Source organism: Salarias fasciatus, chromosome 23 (genome assembly GCF_902148845.1).
Source record: "Salarias fasciatus chromosome 23, fSalaFa1.1, whole genome shotgun sequence".
Taxonomy (NCBI): Eukaryota; Metazoa; Chordata; class Actinopteri; order Blenniiformes; family Blenniidae; genus Salarias; species Salarias fasciatus.
In genome coordinates, this window is record NC_043766.1 from 6,695,660 (window position 1) to 6,715,138 (window position 19,479).

The 19,479-nt window shown below is 38.9% G+C and overlaps 1 pseudogene; it reads right to left on the reverse strand.

Moving 5' to 3' along the window:
• LOC115381991 (glypican-5-like) overlaps positions 1–19,479 on the reverse strand; it is a 54,659-nt pseudogene that overhangs the window by 20,946 nt on the left and 14,234 nt on the right.

Below are 19,479 nucleotides of genomic sequence, written 5' to 3' on the forward strand. Positions count from 1 at the left end.
GCAAGGGAGAGAACAGCTGAATCCATCTCTCAGTATTATCCCTCCCTCTGGGCATTTCTCTGCTGGCACAAGATTTGTGAAGGCTGCAGCATTTTTAAATCACCGCCAGGCCCAAGGATATCTTTGCGTTGTCTATAATTATTAAGTGAGCATGTGTGTGGGTCAGTGTACAGTGTGTGTATGCTTGATGACAGAATAGGGGCAAAAAGTTATTTGGTGAGGAAAAAAAAAAGAAAGCTCGCAAGTAGCATCAATTCATATGAATGAATGTGTGGGTGTGTGCGTTTGTACGCGTTTGCTGCTCTGTATTTTTGTGCGCGCGTCACGTGCGTTTGCGTGCACGTTGTGACTCACTGCTCTCCTCACCAGATGCTTCGCAGCATCTTCATCATCGCCGTCATCTCCACCACTTCCATCTGTCTGCGTGCTCCTCCCTCCTCTTCCTCCCTCTTCTGTTTTTGCTTTGTTCGCCCAGCCGAGCTCGACAAGCAGCTCCTGAAACACACACGCAGGCTAATGTCGGTAAACAGTGCGGGAGAACATATGCAAGAGACACAAAGTGTTTGTGTGTGTGTGTGTGTGTTGTTGTTGTTGGTATTTAGGGACATTAATCTATCTTATCTATCTTATATATTTATCCAAGCTGGAGTCGATCTGAGTTGACGCTGATAAATCAACGTCAAGTTCAATTGATCATTACTTGTGATACAGAGTTACTTCTTTTCCTTTGCTGAAAAACAAGTATTACCTAAAGAGTTCGCATTTTAAACCTGCTTTCGTGGAATGTATAGTAGCTAGATATCAGCTGTGATGGATCAGTTAACTGGAGGACGATCTTTCATTTGAACGCACTAAAAAGAAACATTCATAAACTTATGACAACAAAACGGCGTAGTAACAAAAGAGCCGAGACAAATCTACGTGCCATTATGAAGCCCTTTGAAGGGAGATTAACGGGAATAGTTCATGAGCTTCAGCTTTGGTAAACAGGAGTTTTTCTGAAGTGGTAACTTTTAGAGCTTAAACTCGCCCACTTCATGAACAAACTTAAGTGAGAATCCAGAGGGTCACAGAAAAGTAACTGTCTTTGCATTGCATTAAATTAGAAATCAGGTCAGAACCCAAAACTCTTCTACACATAAATACAAGGAAAATTGAACCTGCACAACCACCAGCATCTCCTTCATGTGAAGACCATCAAAGACTTCATTAAACTCTCTACTACCATTATTAACACATGAGCTTGACTGATAGAGCTCCTTTGATGCTGGTGTTGGTGTTAGTTTCCAAAAATATGGTCAAAGCAGGAGCAGGAGCAGATGATATTGGGATATTATTTAAATGTTGATGAAAGTTGACAGAATAATTTTAAATTTACCACTCATTTTCAAAAAAAAAAAAGGCCTGAAATTCTGAAATACCCTCCCAAGGCACAAAAATGGCAGACAAGCTTTCATACACAAACAATGAAAGAAGACAAGCACAAACAGGTCAGAGAGCAGACAAAGGGGTAATGGGTCACGGGGTCTCAGCATGGAATCCATATTGTCCACCGCTCGTTAAGTCTCACGCTGTAGATGCTGTGGCATGTTACATAACTGTGATCCTAGATAACAACACGTCTCCAGAAAATGAAGGAGGAAAACAAATTACTCCCACAGCAGAAATATTTCTAAAGCATATCAGTGTCACTGAAAAAAAAAGCTCTTGGTGTTCAGTTATGGTGACTCAAGCTTTTGCTCCAGGTAAGAAAAGAATTCTGTGGTACACAGCTTCAGTGTGATGACTAAGGATGGCAGTGAGACAAGGTGGGAAAAATATAAATTCTCACTAAGGACAAGATACCAACCAGCAGCTTCATCAACCAAAGAAAAAAAATAAATAAATAAAAGAAAGATGTATTGTACTTACAGTATATTCCTCTTTGTCTAGCATTTGTGTGTATGCACAGTAAGTGTGTTGCCAGAAATATCGCAACATCCCTAGTAATCATTCATATTTCCTCACACAGCCAAATGTAAACGAAATCTCTTTGGGTTTTAATATAGCCTAATATTTCGTGATAGTCATGCTGGGCGGGTTTTTGTTTTTGTTGTGCTTTTAAATTCTATCAAATTAATTTGGCAGTTCAGCATTCACACATGGCTTACCTCTGCCTTGAAAATTTAGAGACAGTATAACTTCATTTGTGACTCATTTGCTCTGTGGTCACTGACGACGTGATACGCTGCACATTTGTGAGATGACGTAAACTCAATTAAAGTGTCACAGAAGTAAACAGTGCTACTCAACATGCATTCACAAAGATATTCCATTTACTGTGTTAGATTTATGCTCTCAGTTTGTGAAACAAACAGGTGGACTTAAATGACTTCGGCCATTTTTATATGAGCACAATCTACCGAAAACAGTAGTGCACCCATGTTCATTTATGACTGAATAAAGCACTGAAAACCCCTCCAACACAAAATGTGGACTTTGATGAAGAAAGGAGGAAACATATACCAGTGCTAGAGTAAATAAATATAAAAATTAAATTAAAAAATACGGAATGCCACGTGGGAGATAAGCATTCAAAAGTCAAAGTTTGAGATATAACACACAAATGTATTTTAAATAAGTTCGCAAAATTTGTCTGAGCCCATTTTTGTGAACTTTTAAAATGCATTAAAAATAATTGCAATGTAACATTTTTCAGTTGAAAGTCTCACTGTTTTGAACGTTATGTACATGTACTCCCAGTATGTGTGACCTGGAAAACATAAATATTGATATATATTCATGTAGGAAAATATCTGGTTGGCATGTTTTATTTTGCAACGTTGTCTCGATCCTCAGTGTGCTGCATTAGATCAGGTTCCTCAAGTTTGAGCACGCAATGTCATGCTTGTGCTATTTTCCTACTTTAGTGGATCAGGCCTTCTATTATCTATTGCCGAAATAATACCAGACAAGAGCGTCTTCTCAACTAGCAAGCTTACAGCATGCGTATTTCAGCTAAACAACCCAAAAAAACTAATAGATGTGGTTTTAAAATGATCGCTGTTGTCTATTTTTGGCGAGTTTCCTTCTAAACAGACGAGTATTTGGCCTCCACTATACAGTAGCAGTGTGGCAGCCATGTGAAACAAGGGGAGTCAAGGTTATTATATGACAGCAACTCCGAGGGGATTTGGAGACAGACTAGACTGTGTGCAATGATTCAGTATCATGTCATCAGACTGCAAATGAGAGCTGAGGGAGGACACAAATACATTACAGCACTGTTTCCACCAAGACTGTTTTCTTAGTCATGTGGAAAGTCTCAAATGTAAACAGAATTTGGGTCAGGCAGCATAGAAACGCTTCACTGAAACCAGAAAACAAAAAAAATGATGAAAGGAAGAAGCTCCGGGACAGTCAGTTTAATTGATGGCAGCATAAAATCTTGAACATAAAGGTTGAGCAATTAATGTTTGAGCCATCATTTTAAATCTGTGTGTGTGAGCGTGTGTGTTTTTCTGAATGATGAAGGTTTCACGTATTTCCATCCCACTATTCCAACCTTCATCACAATGACCGATTACAACATGAATGCTGCTAATTTTATTCCTCAGAGTGAAAACTGAACTCAGGCATTTCTTAAAAGAGCTTAACCATATCGTTTTTTTAACACAATAAGTGCAAAAAGTAGCAAGACTTTTGTTCTGTCAGTGCATTTCTTCCACATCACACAACAAAAATTTGGAGAAACATATTTATCTGAAGTCTTTTTCACACTTCTAAACGGAAACAAAGACTCTCTGGGAATCTATTCAGGATGCCCTATGGGTGTTAAACCATCTTGTAATAATTCAGAATGAAAATGTAGACCAGAGAGCAAGAATTCTGTTTATATCTTCATTTTGTTATTTGACAGTCCTTGGGGATGACTTAAACTTTTTTCTAATCTTCATTGCACAAGTGCTCAATCACTCTCTGCATCAAACAAATGTCAGTTCCCTGAAAGTTTTTTTTTTTTTTTTTTCATCTAAGTGCTTATTGGAATGTTAAACAGAATTACTATGCATTGTGCACCTCGTTTTGCTTCTTTGATGTGTAGTGGCTCAAACTGATACAATTACAGACCTGAAACAAATGTCTTTAACATCACAATATCTTAAACCTGAGTTTACTACCGTTTACTAACGACATTTTTGCACAGCATACACAGGCGCATCTCAAATGCAAAGATTATATTATTGAAAAGTTAAATATGTTGTAGTTACTATAGCAAGGTTTCAATCATTTAAAAATGTTTGCCTGAAAATTACTGTATTTAGTTTAAAAAGTGTCCAATGAAATGTAATATTTTCAGATTGTTGAATCATGATGATGAAGCTGAAATTTAAGGAATTGCCACTGTTTGAAATAAAATATGTGAAAAATTCAATTTTTAAAAAGCACCACTGTGTGAGACAAAATATGGTAAAAAAGAAAAAAAAAAAGCTCAGATATTTTAATCTGTCTGTGAAAACATGACTCTTGAGTAACAACCTGAAAATCAGTCATCTAAATGAAGAAACGTTTGCTCCCAAGAAGCTGAATGAATAAGCACTATGCAAAGTTATTTCATGAAGATAAGTTACAATTTAATATTTCAACAACTTCATTTTAAGCTGTCCTGAATGAGATTAGTGTTTAAGCCTTTAAGTGTGTTTAAGAGTACATTTTACTTTTTTTTTTCCACAGTTGCCGGTAATACAAAAAAAATTCTGAAAACAACACTTTTGATGTTTTTTCTTGTCTACATGTACTTTTGATGAAATCCTGGACAATAACAATTTGCTCCATCAAGCAAGTCAACAGCGCTTTTGCAGGTATTGAAGTGTTTTTATTAAACAAAGCTAACATTAACTGCACATGATGAGACAATAACTATGATCACCACAGCTGTATTAGAACGATTAGAAACTGTCATTAGATGTAAATTACATCTTCACTGGTTTAATCCATTGGGGAACTGGTTTTCATCAGACTACAAAAGGAACAACAAAGTAGAAACGTTCATTTAATGAAGCCGTCCTTGGCCATGCTGTCGTATTGCTGTCACTTAACAATAAAAAAAAGTACATGAGCAGAAGGAAGATCACTGCTCTTTCGAGACAGGGCATTTCCCAAGGGTTGATTAGACTCATCGTGATTAGCTGAGCATGTACGTGCACATTTTAATTGTGAGGATAAACGACTGGCTACACAGACTGAATCCCATTAGACTGCATAGCCGCTGTGAAATGCAAACCACGGCCGCAAAGGTGTAATGAGCACGTAATGCAAACTGGGACAGTGAAAAGTAAGAACGGACCACAAAAAAGACATCAGTAAAAACGGACTTTCAAAACATGCCTGACGAATTAATTAAAATTCCAGGGATGCTTCTTTGTCTTGTTTCATATTTTCTTGCTGCTCTCATCTTTCGGGTGGGAGGGTGTAAATGGCACACTTGACAGGCATGAATAATAATTAATGCACGGTGTGCATTAATGTGTGTGTGTGTGTGTGTGGTGTGTGTGTGTGTGGTGTGTGTGTGTGTGTGTGTGCCCTATCCACCCCCAGCCCATTGGAAGCACTGTGGAAGCTTGCGGCCCAGGACCAGCATTTCCAAAGGTGATTTGTTCAAAGCTCATGCTGCATACCTTCACACAGAATGTGCTTTGTTTTTCATTCATGCTTGAAATTTTACAGCCTTTCAGGAAAGCAGCACTGCACCTCTTCGAAGAGAAGATCGTTTGCAATGCAGATGAGCTTGGTGTGATATCCGACTTTTCCCTTCGGTTCATGTTAGAACATGGGAGCATTAACATGATCAATCCTGCGGGTGAATTTTACAAATCCAAAACACAGATTTATCTTTCCCCGTACTCCGTGTGGATTGGTGTGCGAACCCCCTCACAAATCCACATGAACTCTTTAAATCACAGACCAGCAGGACATGTACGAGTTACATTGAATTAATGGGCCTGAGAAAGCAAATCTCATCCATAAATGATTACATGGTGCACATGTGGTGTGTGTTGTGTGCATGCCATGGAGGGGATGCTGACTAGGCATTTTCTTCATGCAAATGCAATGTGATTAATGGACTCACCACCAAAACTGGATGAGGCACAGAAATAGCTTTAACAGCAAAAGGAACGAAATAAACCTTAGCATGTTCCCAATCATGACTTTAAGACATCGTGGCTATTAAAATACATTTAGTTTAATCTATAATCATCTTTCTTCCTCTCAGTATCACTCATTAAAATATAATAACTGCAGCAACAGGGTTTCTTCCGTACCCTTAATTTGTGTAAATTATTTTCTTATGCATGTCTAGATTCACATGTTGCTCACAGCAAACGAGTTTACATCACTTTCATCATTTCTTATTTCTTAATTTAATGATAGGAAAGTTGCTTCAGCTCCAAGAAACTACTTTTGAGAGACTTGTGAGTAGGTGAACTATATTTTCTGTTGGGAAATGTTATTACCTAAACGTACATCGGTGACATTCAAATTACTTGAAAAAGACTGCAGTTTGTAGCTGCTTCTTTAAAAATCGTCTGAGTTCCTATACTCATTACTATACTCATTACTATAATAATACAAATGTATCAAATGTTCATTTAAGAAGTAATCTTTGTTACTTTAAAATGCAACGGCATTGCAACCTGAATGCTTGATGGTCAGAAGTACGATATGTAAGAAAAAAGCTGAAATAAACTACAAAGAAACAGAAATAGCTCTTTGAATGGTGAGCTAAATATAATCTGGGGCTGCAAATACCTTACAGGCCCTGTGGATGCCAGGAAGGGATAGTGTTATTTTCAGGAGGAAATCAGCCATGTTGCTGTTAGGACTAAGTTTGTTCAGTATTTGTGACGAGGTTCTTTCCGGGAAATGTCTCAGCAAATAATATGGTGTAGTCGAGGTTAACCGTTTCATAAAATTGTGTTTAGTTCACCACTCCAAAATCCCAGTGACGAAGCAAAACTACTTGCAACGTTGAGTATTTACAGAGTCAGTTGAGGTTGTGATCTTTGTTGAGCTTTTCCTTAGCTCCTTTATCCAGATAACACAAACAAAGAACAACATGTCGACCCAGATCCCGCTCCTTGGTCTGGATGGAACTCGACTTCAGCTCCTTCCTCCAGACAAAAGAAGGCCAACAAGACAGTCAGCCTCCAGTCAGACAAGCCCTCTCACTACCATCATCTGTACTATCAACTTTCTGTGTCAAAAACTCTCTCGAATGCTCTCAAAACTCTGCCTCACTCCCTTCAACTCACCAACAAAACCGCCACACAGACCAACCAAACTGGCCTCCTTACATTTGATAAGCCCCTCCCACTGGGCTTAGGAAATCATAATAATGCATTCAAAAAAGGGCATATTGGTGGTCATTAAACAAACAGAAAATTACATTAAACACCAGTGGAAAGAAAATAAAACCCCATTCTTTCATGTAAAACACTGACTAGTTCAGAATGCACTTTAAATGACAAATGTACTCATCATTGATTGATTAATTGAGCGCAGCTGGTCGGGCGGCCATTTTCCCTCCCAATGCCCCGATAAGGCTGAGTCTGTAGGAGCAGTTCTGTCGAGTGTGCACGCTCAACTGAACTACAAACGGTTCCAGGGAGAATCATGGTGATGATTTGAGAGGGGTATAGCAGACCAGGAAGTAGGGGAGTGTTTGGCATGTGGTATGGAGCATGTGTGTGTTTGTGTATTATAGCAATAAATATATCTGAACATACACCACCACTGACAGACAATATAATTAAAGGAATTAAATTAAACAAGATTTCAACAAACAAACATGAAAACAAACAAAACACAAACAAAACAAAACAAAAAAGCCAAATATTTTATTCCTCTGTATCTCTTGTCCAGAAACAAAAAAAATCATGAGAGTTGTATCAGACCTCAGGGCCTTTTACTATCAAATGAGTAAGTGCTCCAAATTCCCTTTATAGGCACAGTGATCCCATTTTCGAAAACTTCCAGCAGGATGGCACATCTCGTTAAAAGCTTAAGTGGTTCCTCAAACATGGCAGCAGACTTAAATTGACCCCAGTGTCTCCACATTTATATCAGATATAAAACAGAGATGAGCAGCCACCACATCTGCACCAATGCTGTGAGGCCGTCATGAGACTACGAACCAAAACCGTATTGAATCTGTGTCAAGAAAAACCAAGTTTTCACAGCAAAAAGAGGTCTGGGCTGGCAAACTGGTTCTAGCAAACTTAGATAATCTGATGTACGGTCAGTATGTGTCAAAGTTTTCGAATCCTTTTCAGGGTAAACTAATGTTTCAGGTGTGTTAGCACATCTGTTCCAAATTAATGGCCATTATTTGACTTGTCAGATCTTTGGAACAGATCATTTATTTAAGTGTGCTGGAGAAGGGAAGACGTCTGAAACAGTGGCTTTTTGCTTTTAATTCAGCACTTACATATTGAGATAGACTGCAGACCCCCTGGTCTATACTCTCTGATTTGTTGATGGACAAACCCACTCTCACAAACACAGACAAGGCCTCAGACTGCCATATGAGCTTTATTATCCGTTCAACATGATTTCTGGACCCAAAGTGTTGAAAAGCCCAAGTTTTATCTTGGGTAAATGTTATGCTAGGTTTGGTTTACTTGTGGCCTTTGGTGATTATATAAAAAAAAAGTCTGCATTAAATGCCTGGAAAATAATGTATTTATTTACAGAATATATTTGGTCTATTAGCATGCATGTCGGTTTGCAAACGGTTGAGAGCCACATGGCCAACAGCGTAAGTAATGAATCATCATGAATAACTTTAATTCATCAGCATACAGGATGGCATGCGTGTGATTTTGTGAATCATCCATGTGAAGCTAATCGCTATATTACCGAACCTCACACCAGTCTGAAAGTTGCTGAAATAAATCTTAAATAATTATTGTTGTAATGAATTTATTGTTGCATCCCACTATCTGTTTTTCAGTGTGATGCATTTAGCTTTATTTGATTAAGCAGCGCTTCACCATGAGAGGTGATAATGTTTAATTGAGATTTGAGAGGCAGGTGAACATTAGTGCACATCACTCCCACACAGACGCACATAAATATGAATCCAGAGCGGTGCAGCTGGCTTTAGCAGATGTGCATCATAGAACACCAACGGTTTTTAATATCATCCAGGAAAACATGAAAAAAAAATGAACATATTGTTGTCAAAGCACAAAAATGGACAATTATGGCTTTAAGGGCAGGCTGGACCAGTCCTGCAGGATGTGTCACAGAAAAGGTTATCGGTTTCATGTGACTACAGAATTAAAAATAAACAGATGTTTCATAGACCATACATGCAAGAAAAGTAGTATTCCTGGGACTGATAAAGTTGATATCATCAGACTTTTTTGATACAAATATGTTTTAAAAAAATTATAAATATTTGTTGTAGCTCTGAACCTCTGCCAGTGTTGCCAGCCTCCATGGCATCATGCCCACGGACAAATGAGTGAAACACTGACTTATCATGGCACTTGTTCATTGACTTGAGAATTAGGAATTAATGTTAAACACCAAATTTAAAGCCACACAAATCAGCAAGTGTAATGATGTGAACAAGTTTCACAAGACTGGGATAGCTGGGAGCATCTGTTTGAAGTTGTAATAATCAGAATCTATCAAAACGGATCCAAGGAGGCAATCCAGTGAATCAGAGAGCTTGGTCAGCCATGACCCTGTCCATGAACAACCAAAGCTCACTGATGCATGTAGTCTTATGAAGGCCCAAGGGGGAACTTACAGGACTTCTGCTGCAAACACTCTGATGCCAAATGCTACATAATTCCTTCAGCAGTCTTGTTGTGCCTATGCCTTGGTAGTTCAGGTCTGTTTTCCATCAAAAAAAAAAACAAACAAACAAAAAAAACAAAAGAGATTTGCATAATCAAGTCATATGTGATTTTTGCTGAAACTATAGACATGCTCAGGTCGTTTTCAAGTGTTTGCACAAATTAAAAAAAAAATTAACAGCTAAAACATGCAATCATTTTGAAGTTGGATATTTGCTGATATTAGTTGAAGCTATACCTGTGTTAGCTGCTCCAGTTTCTGTTTGAACCCCTTCAGGACAGGATCGGTATTGCGGACGGTCATCTCTGGATTCTCCCTCTGGGCTTTTAAAGTACTGCCAACCACGCGACCTGCATAACTAAACAAAGACCGAACATGAGAATGACACACAGTACTTCCTGTCCCAGTTTATTTAGGTGTGTGTGTGTGTGTGTTGTGGTGTGTGTGTGTGTGTGTGTGTGTGTGTGCATGCAAGCGTGCGTGGTGCGTGCGTGCATGCGTGCGTGTGTGCGACGCGCCCTGCTCCAATTCTCCACTGTTGCCGTACCAGAGTGTTAAGTCAGACTGAAGTGATTCACTTCATGTGGACAAACAGACAGACTCATGTTTCCACCACTTGATAGGTCTGTTTACGAACACGGTCACAGTTCCCACTCCTTGTTTAACAAGTTAGTACCAGCCTTCAACCTTTTAAGAGTTCATCCTAAAATTTAATGATCACGGAATGGAATTACATTTCTTCTCCAGAAGGAGGTTTCCACACATGACTGTCTGAACTGATTTATGTCCACTGAACACACACACACTGTAAAATGAGTTCTGTCCTTGTGAAATCAAAGAAAGGAAACACAAGTGTTTACCATGGCATCGGAGTCATATGATCTAACTAGTGAAACATAGAGATTTTGTTCCATGGTAACAATTTTCAGCTGATTAATTATCTGAAGAATCCTGGAGAGAATTTAAATGCTCCTGTAAAAAATTTACATCCATGTATCCCTGCATGCTTAAAGAAACCAAGACCTATCAAGGAATACTTGTGCAAACAGGTTTGAAACCTAAATCACACCAGATTCTACAGTGACACAACTGGTATATTTATTTTAATGATGTGTGGTAAACAGACTTTATCCAAATAACTGACTTTTATGTGATCAATTACCTTTAACCATTCAGGCCATACATTCATACAGATGCCGATAACAAAGGCATGGTAACGCCAGGTAAAGAAGTACCTCACGATTCAGTGTATCCAACAACATTTTGTCACATCGACATGGTGAGATTGACTACTTGATCAATGGACTGAGGCTCAGCTGCCCAAGCTAGTTTTTAATGTGTACTTTTAATGTTCAATAGCCCAAAAGTGGACATTTCTTCAGTGAGTGTGAACTTAATTTTCTTAATATTGGACTGCTTTCTTCTCCTGTAAGCAAGTATCACATCATTTTATACATGTGTGGTGTGCAGTTGGGTGGATCAAAAAAAAAAAAAAAAAAAAAAAAAAAAAGATTAAGTGGAGAAAAAAAGCTTATGAGTCACATTTTCTATGTTCCAAACCAGACTTTGCTAGCTAATACAATCAGCCACCGCGGAGTCCACACCCTAGAAAGCACAAATACACTCTGAAACTGACAAAGAGGAAAATGGACTGTGGGAACCAAAGAGTGGAGAAATGGTGGAAGAATCTAACCCACCTAGTCTTCACATAGCCATACAGTCTTAAAGAAGTCTCTCTGCTTCCTGTTTTATTCACAAAACTATTGTGTTTTTCTGTGAACATTCTCCCTGAAGAAAGGTCACTCATAATAAAGGTCTTTGTCAAAACAACACGTGCATGTCCCCAGGTTGCCCTCAGTCTAATTACGTGAACGGCTTCATTATGCCTGACATTAGTGATAAATAGAAAAAAATGCCTCTTTGTGAGGTGTGATTTCCAACAACCAGTTCTGAGCGAGTTCGCATTAAACATGCAGCCAGTGTCACAGCATAACATCAAGAGATCATCTGCCACATGTTTATTTTAAGAAGTCAAGACACTACAGATCCTCTTGGGAACATTTTTGACCATAGAGAAGCTCAATAATATGATACAGTAGGAAAAAGAAAACAACAAACAAATAGCACTGAAAGAAAGTGAATTGAACAGCATGTAATAAACAACATACTGCTGATACTAAACATATTGAGTGGCCAATCGGAAGAATATAATTACATCTACATTTTGATTCCATAATGAGATGTGATATCTGAGGACAGGACCTCATAATACGTATATACCATTCACAAGACCAAAAGAAAAGGAATGGTTGATGAAGTGTGCAACTAAATTAATCAGTTGATCCCTTAATCAATATGTTACAGGTACAGAATATAAAAGGCAGCAGAAAAACAATTAAAGCTGCAAGCAGCGTTGGGCGGGACTGAGGCCATCCTCGTACCTTGCCGACTGAAGTCCAGGTCATCTGGACTCATGCTACTCCGTAAACATCCATTTTCGCCACGATTTTACCTCAATTTCTGTAAAAGGGCTTTTATTTTGAAGGATTTTTTTGCTTTTATTTTGGAAAGGTAGTACATGCCGTCTTTATCACCGGTTAAGCCGTAATTTTCCGACAAACGGTCTCAGACAAGACAATGTTTTTGTAAAATGGTCCATGTGGAAAGTGGCTCAGCACAGTAGATCATGAAGCAGGTGGGATGCATAAAAAGCGACTGTCATGCATATCACCAAAGTCGCAAACCGTGTTGAGCACAGATGAAGCAGCTAATGCTAAAATCATTCAAGTGAAAATAACAGATATCTATAACTTAATTCAACCATTTCAGTCAAATCTGTTTGAATTAAAAAAAAAAGTTGCTTCCTTATCAAAATCGATATGCAATTAATTGCAAGTAAATGACAAAAAGTCTAATAATCAGTCTGATTTTTTTGAAAAAATTGTTTGTTAGTGAGAATGAGACAAAGTGAGATCATGAAATTTAAATCTGTGTGAGAGATGGCAGTCCTGCTTGGTGTCTATATTCCTGTCTACAGGCTACAATATCATCGTTGGCACTTGCACCTCATCGATGCATGACGTTTGCATGTTCTTCCTTTGCAATGCACAGGCTTCATAAACTATTAATCGCCCATTGAAAATTTTTCCTGTACATGTGAGTGACTGTTTCTTTGAGTTTGCCCTGTAATGTACTGCAGCTTCGTCTCAAATAGAGCCGCTCCGACACTGTGTGATCCTGAAATGGTGTGAAAGATGGATGGATGGGTAGATAGACGTACACCAGGTCTGCTGGTGAAGGAGCTTTAATATCAAACTCATTTTATGTTAATTTGTGTTTCAGGGTGAAACTGTATCTGACCCCATTCATAAATAGAAGGCGGGGGAGGGGATGTGTTGACCAGAGGGAAGGCAGGTATTCACTAATAAAGGAACTTCAAGGGTAACTGTGTCTGTTGTTACAGGCAGATCAACAGGCTTAATCATGAAAAATGCCGAGGTGAGAAACGTAATTATCTTCTCTAATGAATCTTAGAGTTCAATGGTAAATGGAATCTGTGGGCCTGAAGGTGGAGGTTGGAGCTTGCCTTTAAATTACAATCCTCAAAATCAAGAACTGAGAGGGGAAAGAAAACTAAAAAAAAAAAAAAAAAAATCTTCGACAACACTTAGTTTTGACAACTCCAACAAGCAGAAGGTGTTTCCGTTTCAGCTTTGTGGCAACCTTTTCTATTCCTTTATAAAATGTAAATTTGCAATAATAAAAAAAGACGTATATGCCAGTTTCAGTATTGTGTGACCTTCTCAATATTAGTAGAAGTATGCAAATAACAAAAATGCAGATTACTGTAATGTATCTATATGGATATTGGGTATAGCATGGATTTTGTTGTATTTGCATGGGATGCCTTTGGGAAGCCTGTACTCTGCATAAAGATGTACTGGACAATTAAACATAGAGGAGACAAAAGCTATGACTTGAATAATGAATAGGTTAGAAAGGCAAAGAAAAATAGTGGACGTTAAATTGGACTGTATATGCATTACATCACAGGCTTTTGTCTTTATATGTCTATAAAACCATTAGCATTTCCTCTTAAGCCATCAGCATAGACTGTACAGCACAAGAGAACATAAGTAGATAATTAGGTAACATAAAAAACAGGCTATGTTAGGCTGCGCAGAAAAGGATGATGGGCTTTTTCATTGATTAGCATTTTCACTGTAGGTGTCGACTGGAGCAGCTTGAAAATTGGACAACAGGGTCATCTCCAGGGCTACAGGAGCCAATTTATATGACTATGCAAGATGTAATGGAAACATCAATAATTAACGTAGCGAGGAAACCTTAAGCACAATAACAGAACTGAAAGGCTGAAACACAGAGACCTACGTTCGGTTTGCATGCTTCTATTTGTTGTCTGTCACTGAGCAGTGGTGAGTTTTTTCTCAGTCTAATGGATGCTTGTCATCTTAAAAGAGTGAAAACAAGAAATCCATCCTTCCAGCTTCTATATATCCTTCATTGTGCATTAGTTGAGCTGCTCAAAAGAGGGGATTACACTTTCCAGCAGTCAAAAAGAACTTCACATATAACAGCAGCTCTCACTGACGAACTAATGGTAACATGGTGAAGAAGCAATAAAATAGCTAAAAAAAAAAAAGAGAAACATATGTTGGTCTTATAAAGGCAACTTCATGTTTACTCATGGAAGCTGATACATTACTGCCATGAGTGAAAGCAAAAGATACTTCGAACACATTTTCCTCCACGGGTGTAAAGTTTGCTAAAATTGCATAGAGTTGAATGTAGCACCACTATTTATACATATATATATATATATATATATAGATATATATATATAAAAAAAGTATGTTTGCATATCTGACACTTTTCCGTGTGTTCTGCATCTTGACCTACTGATTGATCAGTGCTTCAAATGAGTTATGGGCCACATTGCAGACTGTCGGCTTCTCCATGTTTGTGTCAGACACCAGATAAACATATTGCAGGAACTGAGCCTCGGATGACAGGGAGAGATGTGACTGAGAGTGACACCTAATCAGAGCTGGAGCATGGCAAACATGAATCACCAGTATCACAATGGAAAAACGACCTCGGGTATGGGGTTTAATAATGGTAACACACATACACTTTAGCCACACCTGAGGCAAATTGCTGTGTTTGTACCAGATGGAAGTGATGAGTATTGAGAAATTGCACTGGTCTCATAGTATCTTGCTATATTGTCTTCTTAGGACCATTATTCCTCTGCCTTGATGCAGTATTTCCCTGAGTCTACTAAACATTAATGGCTGTTGTAAATTTAAGGAACAAATTTAAAGGTCGATAAAATTACTCAGCACAGAGAAACATCGGGTGTGGCAGCTCCTCAGCTGAAAGAACCGAGATTATAGCTCTTTACTTCTGATGATATGTTACTTCCCTCTTCTGGAGACAACCAGCTACTACAGGTTTTAGTGAGTGCACTATAAGAGCACACACACTATCAATTATTAAGTATAATTTCCATGTCTTCTATGCATAGCATCCTTACTGTGATACCACAGAAGGAGACTTATTTATGTGTGTGAGATGTCCAAAGTGTCTACTTATCAGTATGATTCTAACCTCTACTAAGCTACATTTCAGCACAACTGTAATTCCAGAATTAAAGCACAGAAGCATATTTGTAGTGTCACTCAAACAATATCTCATCTCTGATCACTAAGATTACTGTTAAATGGTTGAATCCCTACCTTCAGTAAAATTGTTTCAACATCACTTTGTTCAATATATAAGCAGCAGAAATTCTGATCTTGTTATAAAGACCAATAAGTTTGTGCGGGTTAATCTTATCTAGTGTTTTCCAGCTTTTCCATAACATTTTGCATTCAGAGATCCTGATTTTGCAGCTTACATCTTCTAGTTTTTCTATTCTTTTCAATGTAGAACATGATCTCAAATGAAATGTAAGCATCATAGTGCAACAGGAAACTGCATTTCTGGGGGCAAATTGTGACGTAAACATCAGAATTGACTCATATACTCAAACTTAAAAGGGCTTATTGGAACAGTGAAGGCTGACTTTCATTACTACAATGTATGGATGCCCACGGCCACGAACATTGCTCGAAAGTCATCAGGTCCCTTATGCAAGAAACATACACACACACATGCGCAATGCTAGTTAAAATACAGATATCCATAAAACAACTCTAGTCTTGACACTGGAGACAAAAGACAAGACATTTACAGATGTCTTTGTGTCAATGCACAGCCCAAACTATGTAGGTTCCTACAGTAAGTTTAGTTTAGTTTTTTTTTTTTTACCATTCATGCACTAGACTGTGGGAGTTCATATACCAGAGAAAAAAAGACTGATTTCAAACAGAAAGGTCTCATTTTAGCTGTGAGGTGAGGGCGTCAACCACAAAAATGTTCATTGCAATTGGCCAGCATGAGTTTTGTTAATACATGACTCAAGATGAGTTTCTATGCAAATTCTGGGGTTTCTATCACACACAGCTTGCCTATTTGGCTTTCAGGTGAAATTTGTGGAAGTGCTGCATTGATATTATTTCATGTAAGTAGGCTATTTAAGAATGAGCATGCATTATATCCTCATTTAAAAATAATTAGGCTCCCCACTCTTCTTGAAGGGGGGCCCTCAGGTCATTTAGGATCTGGCTACAGACTGAGTTACCAAACAGCCACTGCAGAGGATTTTCTATGGGCTTCAGGTCTGGAAAAAGATCAAGTCACTCCATTTGAGGTACCGCAGTCTCAAGCAGACAGTTCTTAATGATGCTACCTCCATGAGCTGGAGCAGTGTCATCCAGGAAGATGAAATTAAGCCTGTATGTTCATTCAGCGGCAACAATGCCTGGATTAACAATGTTATTCAGGTAGTATGGGCTTGTCACTGTACCATTCACACAGTGTAGGGCAGTTCTGTATGTACTAAAACACGTGTCCATGCCGTGACCAGAGTGACTGAGGCAGAGCGCTCTCCAGTCTTCATTTCTTCATCAGCGGCCCGCTGGTCTCTTGTCCAGAGTAGATGCTCCATGGTTCATTAAGAAGATGACACCTGGACCTGGTATTGAGGTCAGGTCTCATTGCAGGTCGTCCAGCATGCAAACCACATTGATGTAAGCCATTTCCAATGGTCCGATGTGACATTTGGTGCCTCTCACCTCTCTTAACTGTGCCTGGAGTTGAGTGGCATTCATCATCTGGTTTCACAGAGCTCTGCTCACAATGAAGCAGTCGTCAGTGTGGGATGTGGACAAAGGCCGTCCACTTCTCTGCCTTTCTGTGGCTCTTCTCATCTCTCTGTATCTCGTTCAGCCTGATGATACTCTGTGACACTCGAAGCTCAGTGGACTCTTGGGTCTGAGAACAACCTGTTTGAAGCTTTCGATGTTGAAGTCATCAATTGTTGGGAGTCCTTTTGTTCTCGTGATGTCAAACCGTGAAAATCATGACAACTGTTTGAATACTAACTGAAGCATGGACTGAACAGCTGTTGTGAGTCAGGCCGCTAAGCTCCTCCATCAGAGAGCAGTGAGTTGTGCAGAAAGTAGTGAAACACTGTACAGTTGGACATGTGTATTCAATGGCTCACCTTACTTCACCTGTAAACGTCATAGTGATTTTTTTAGGTTCACCCTGAAAGTTCACCCAAAAGCTAAATATGTCAAACTTTTTTTTAAGGTAACTGCCCATGTCTGACTTTCTGTATTCACAGTCATCAGTGGACAGAAGATTGTCGGTTCTAATGATAGTACAGATTTTGATCTAATAATCCCTTACTTCTGAGCGTTAACTGACATAAATGCTACCATAGAGATTCATGTTTAACACGCTGAGCCAATCACAGGGGTAAATATCAAATGACCATTGTTTTTGTAAAGTTGGCACACAATAATGCAAGATTATATACTTGCACAAAAATCCATCCAGCATTCTAAAACCCAAACATTTTCAAACTGTCAGATATTCTAAAGCTGTCACACATACTAAAACCAAGCATTGATCCAACCATCTCCCAAGCCTTCATTTTCCAGAAACCAATGAATAATCAGGCATAAATCATGTTTCCCAAAACATGCCCTGTAAACCCTGCCTTAAAAGGTCCTTAAAAGTCCTTAAAGATGCTAAAAAAAACTGCAAAAATTCAGTGGTGAAGCTTGAATTCTTTGTACTTTAACTTCTCCTTATTTCCCCAGACAGACCAATAACGATCTTCACTCTTATGCAAGCTTGCAACTCAGAAGAAAAACAGATTGTTCTGCTCTGTTCTCCTCTACCGTCTGCTCTCACTTTCTCATCACTGACCACCTTTCTCCCTCCATCTCTTCCCCTCTCACTTACATACACACTCTCACCGACACAGACATTTGTAAGTGAAGTGGGTCAGAGGGTGGAGGAGATGAATGGAGGTCTGAATGGGAGGAAGGAGAGATAAACAGATGGCTGAAAAATGAATGAATGGGTGGATGAAAGAGAGAAGAAGATGTAAAGAGGTCAGAGAGGCACAGATTGGCTGCATTCCAGGACAGACTAAAGTAGCATCTCTTCCAGGCTTTCACATAGAACTTTACCCGAAAACAAATCTACAGACAAAAGAGAATATTTTGAGTTTTTGATTTTCAAACAGAAATCTTACCCAAATTACAAATAAAGTGAAGACCTTTCATTTTTAGTCAAAAAATGTGACAACTATTAAGTCAGCTTCAGAGACTCATATCTGATAACTGCCAGCACCAGGCAGTAATGATGGGGGAATATTATCAAGTCGACAGGCTTTCATATTGCCACACAAATTCATAAAATTCTAATTTGTTTTTGGCATCTTGAGGGGTTTAAATCATGTTCCAGTTGCTCCAGTCTCATCAAAAGGAAGCAATAAAACAGCACAGTGATCAGTGAAGTTCAGTGGTCTTCGCTGCAGCACTGACGGAGACAAACAGAAGTTTATGTCTGCTGATAGAAAATATTTCAGCTAGACGATACACAGCCAGTTTCATGTGGGTGATACTATTACTAAAAAACAATAAACCTTCATAGATGGCTCTCTACAGAGATCGATAAAGCAAAAACTGGGCTCTCCCTCTCTCTCTCTCTCTCTCTGTGTGTGTGTGTGTGTGTGTGTGTGTGTGTGTGTGTGTGTGTGTGTGTGTGTGTGTGTGTGTGTGTTCTCGTATTTCTATCCTTGTCGGGCCAAATGTCCCCACAAGGATAGCAAAACGTGGAATGACGTGCCTTGTGGGGACCTTTTTCCGGTCCTAAGTAGGAGAAACAGTGTTTTCTTGACCATGTTGTTGTTACTGAAAAAGTAAAAGTGCAAAAACATTTCTTTAGGGTTAGGCTTTTGTGGTGTGGGTTAGGGTTAGGGTAAGGGTCAGGGTTAGGGGCTAGACATGAATGGGAGTCAATGGACGGTCCCCACAAGGATAGAAATACAAGACTGTGTGTGTGTGTGTGTGTGTGTCTGTGTGTGTCTGTGTGTGTCTGTGTGTGTGTGTGTGTGTGTGTGTGTGTGTGGTGTGTGTGGTGTGTGTGAAACCATTTGTGTAGTTGCTAGTTGAAGCTGCCAATGTAATCACCATGAAAAAGACTGTGGAA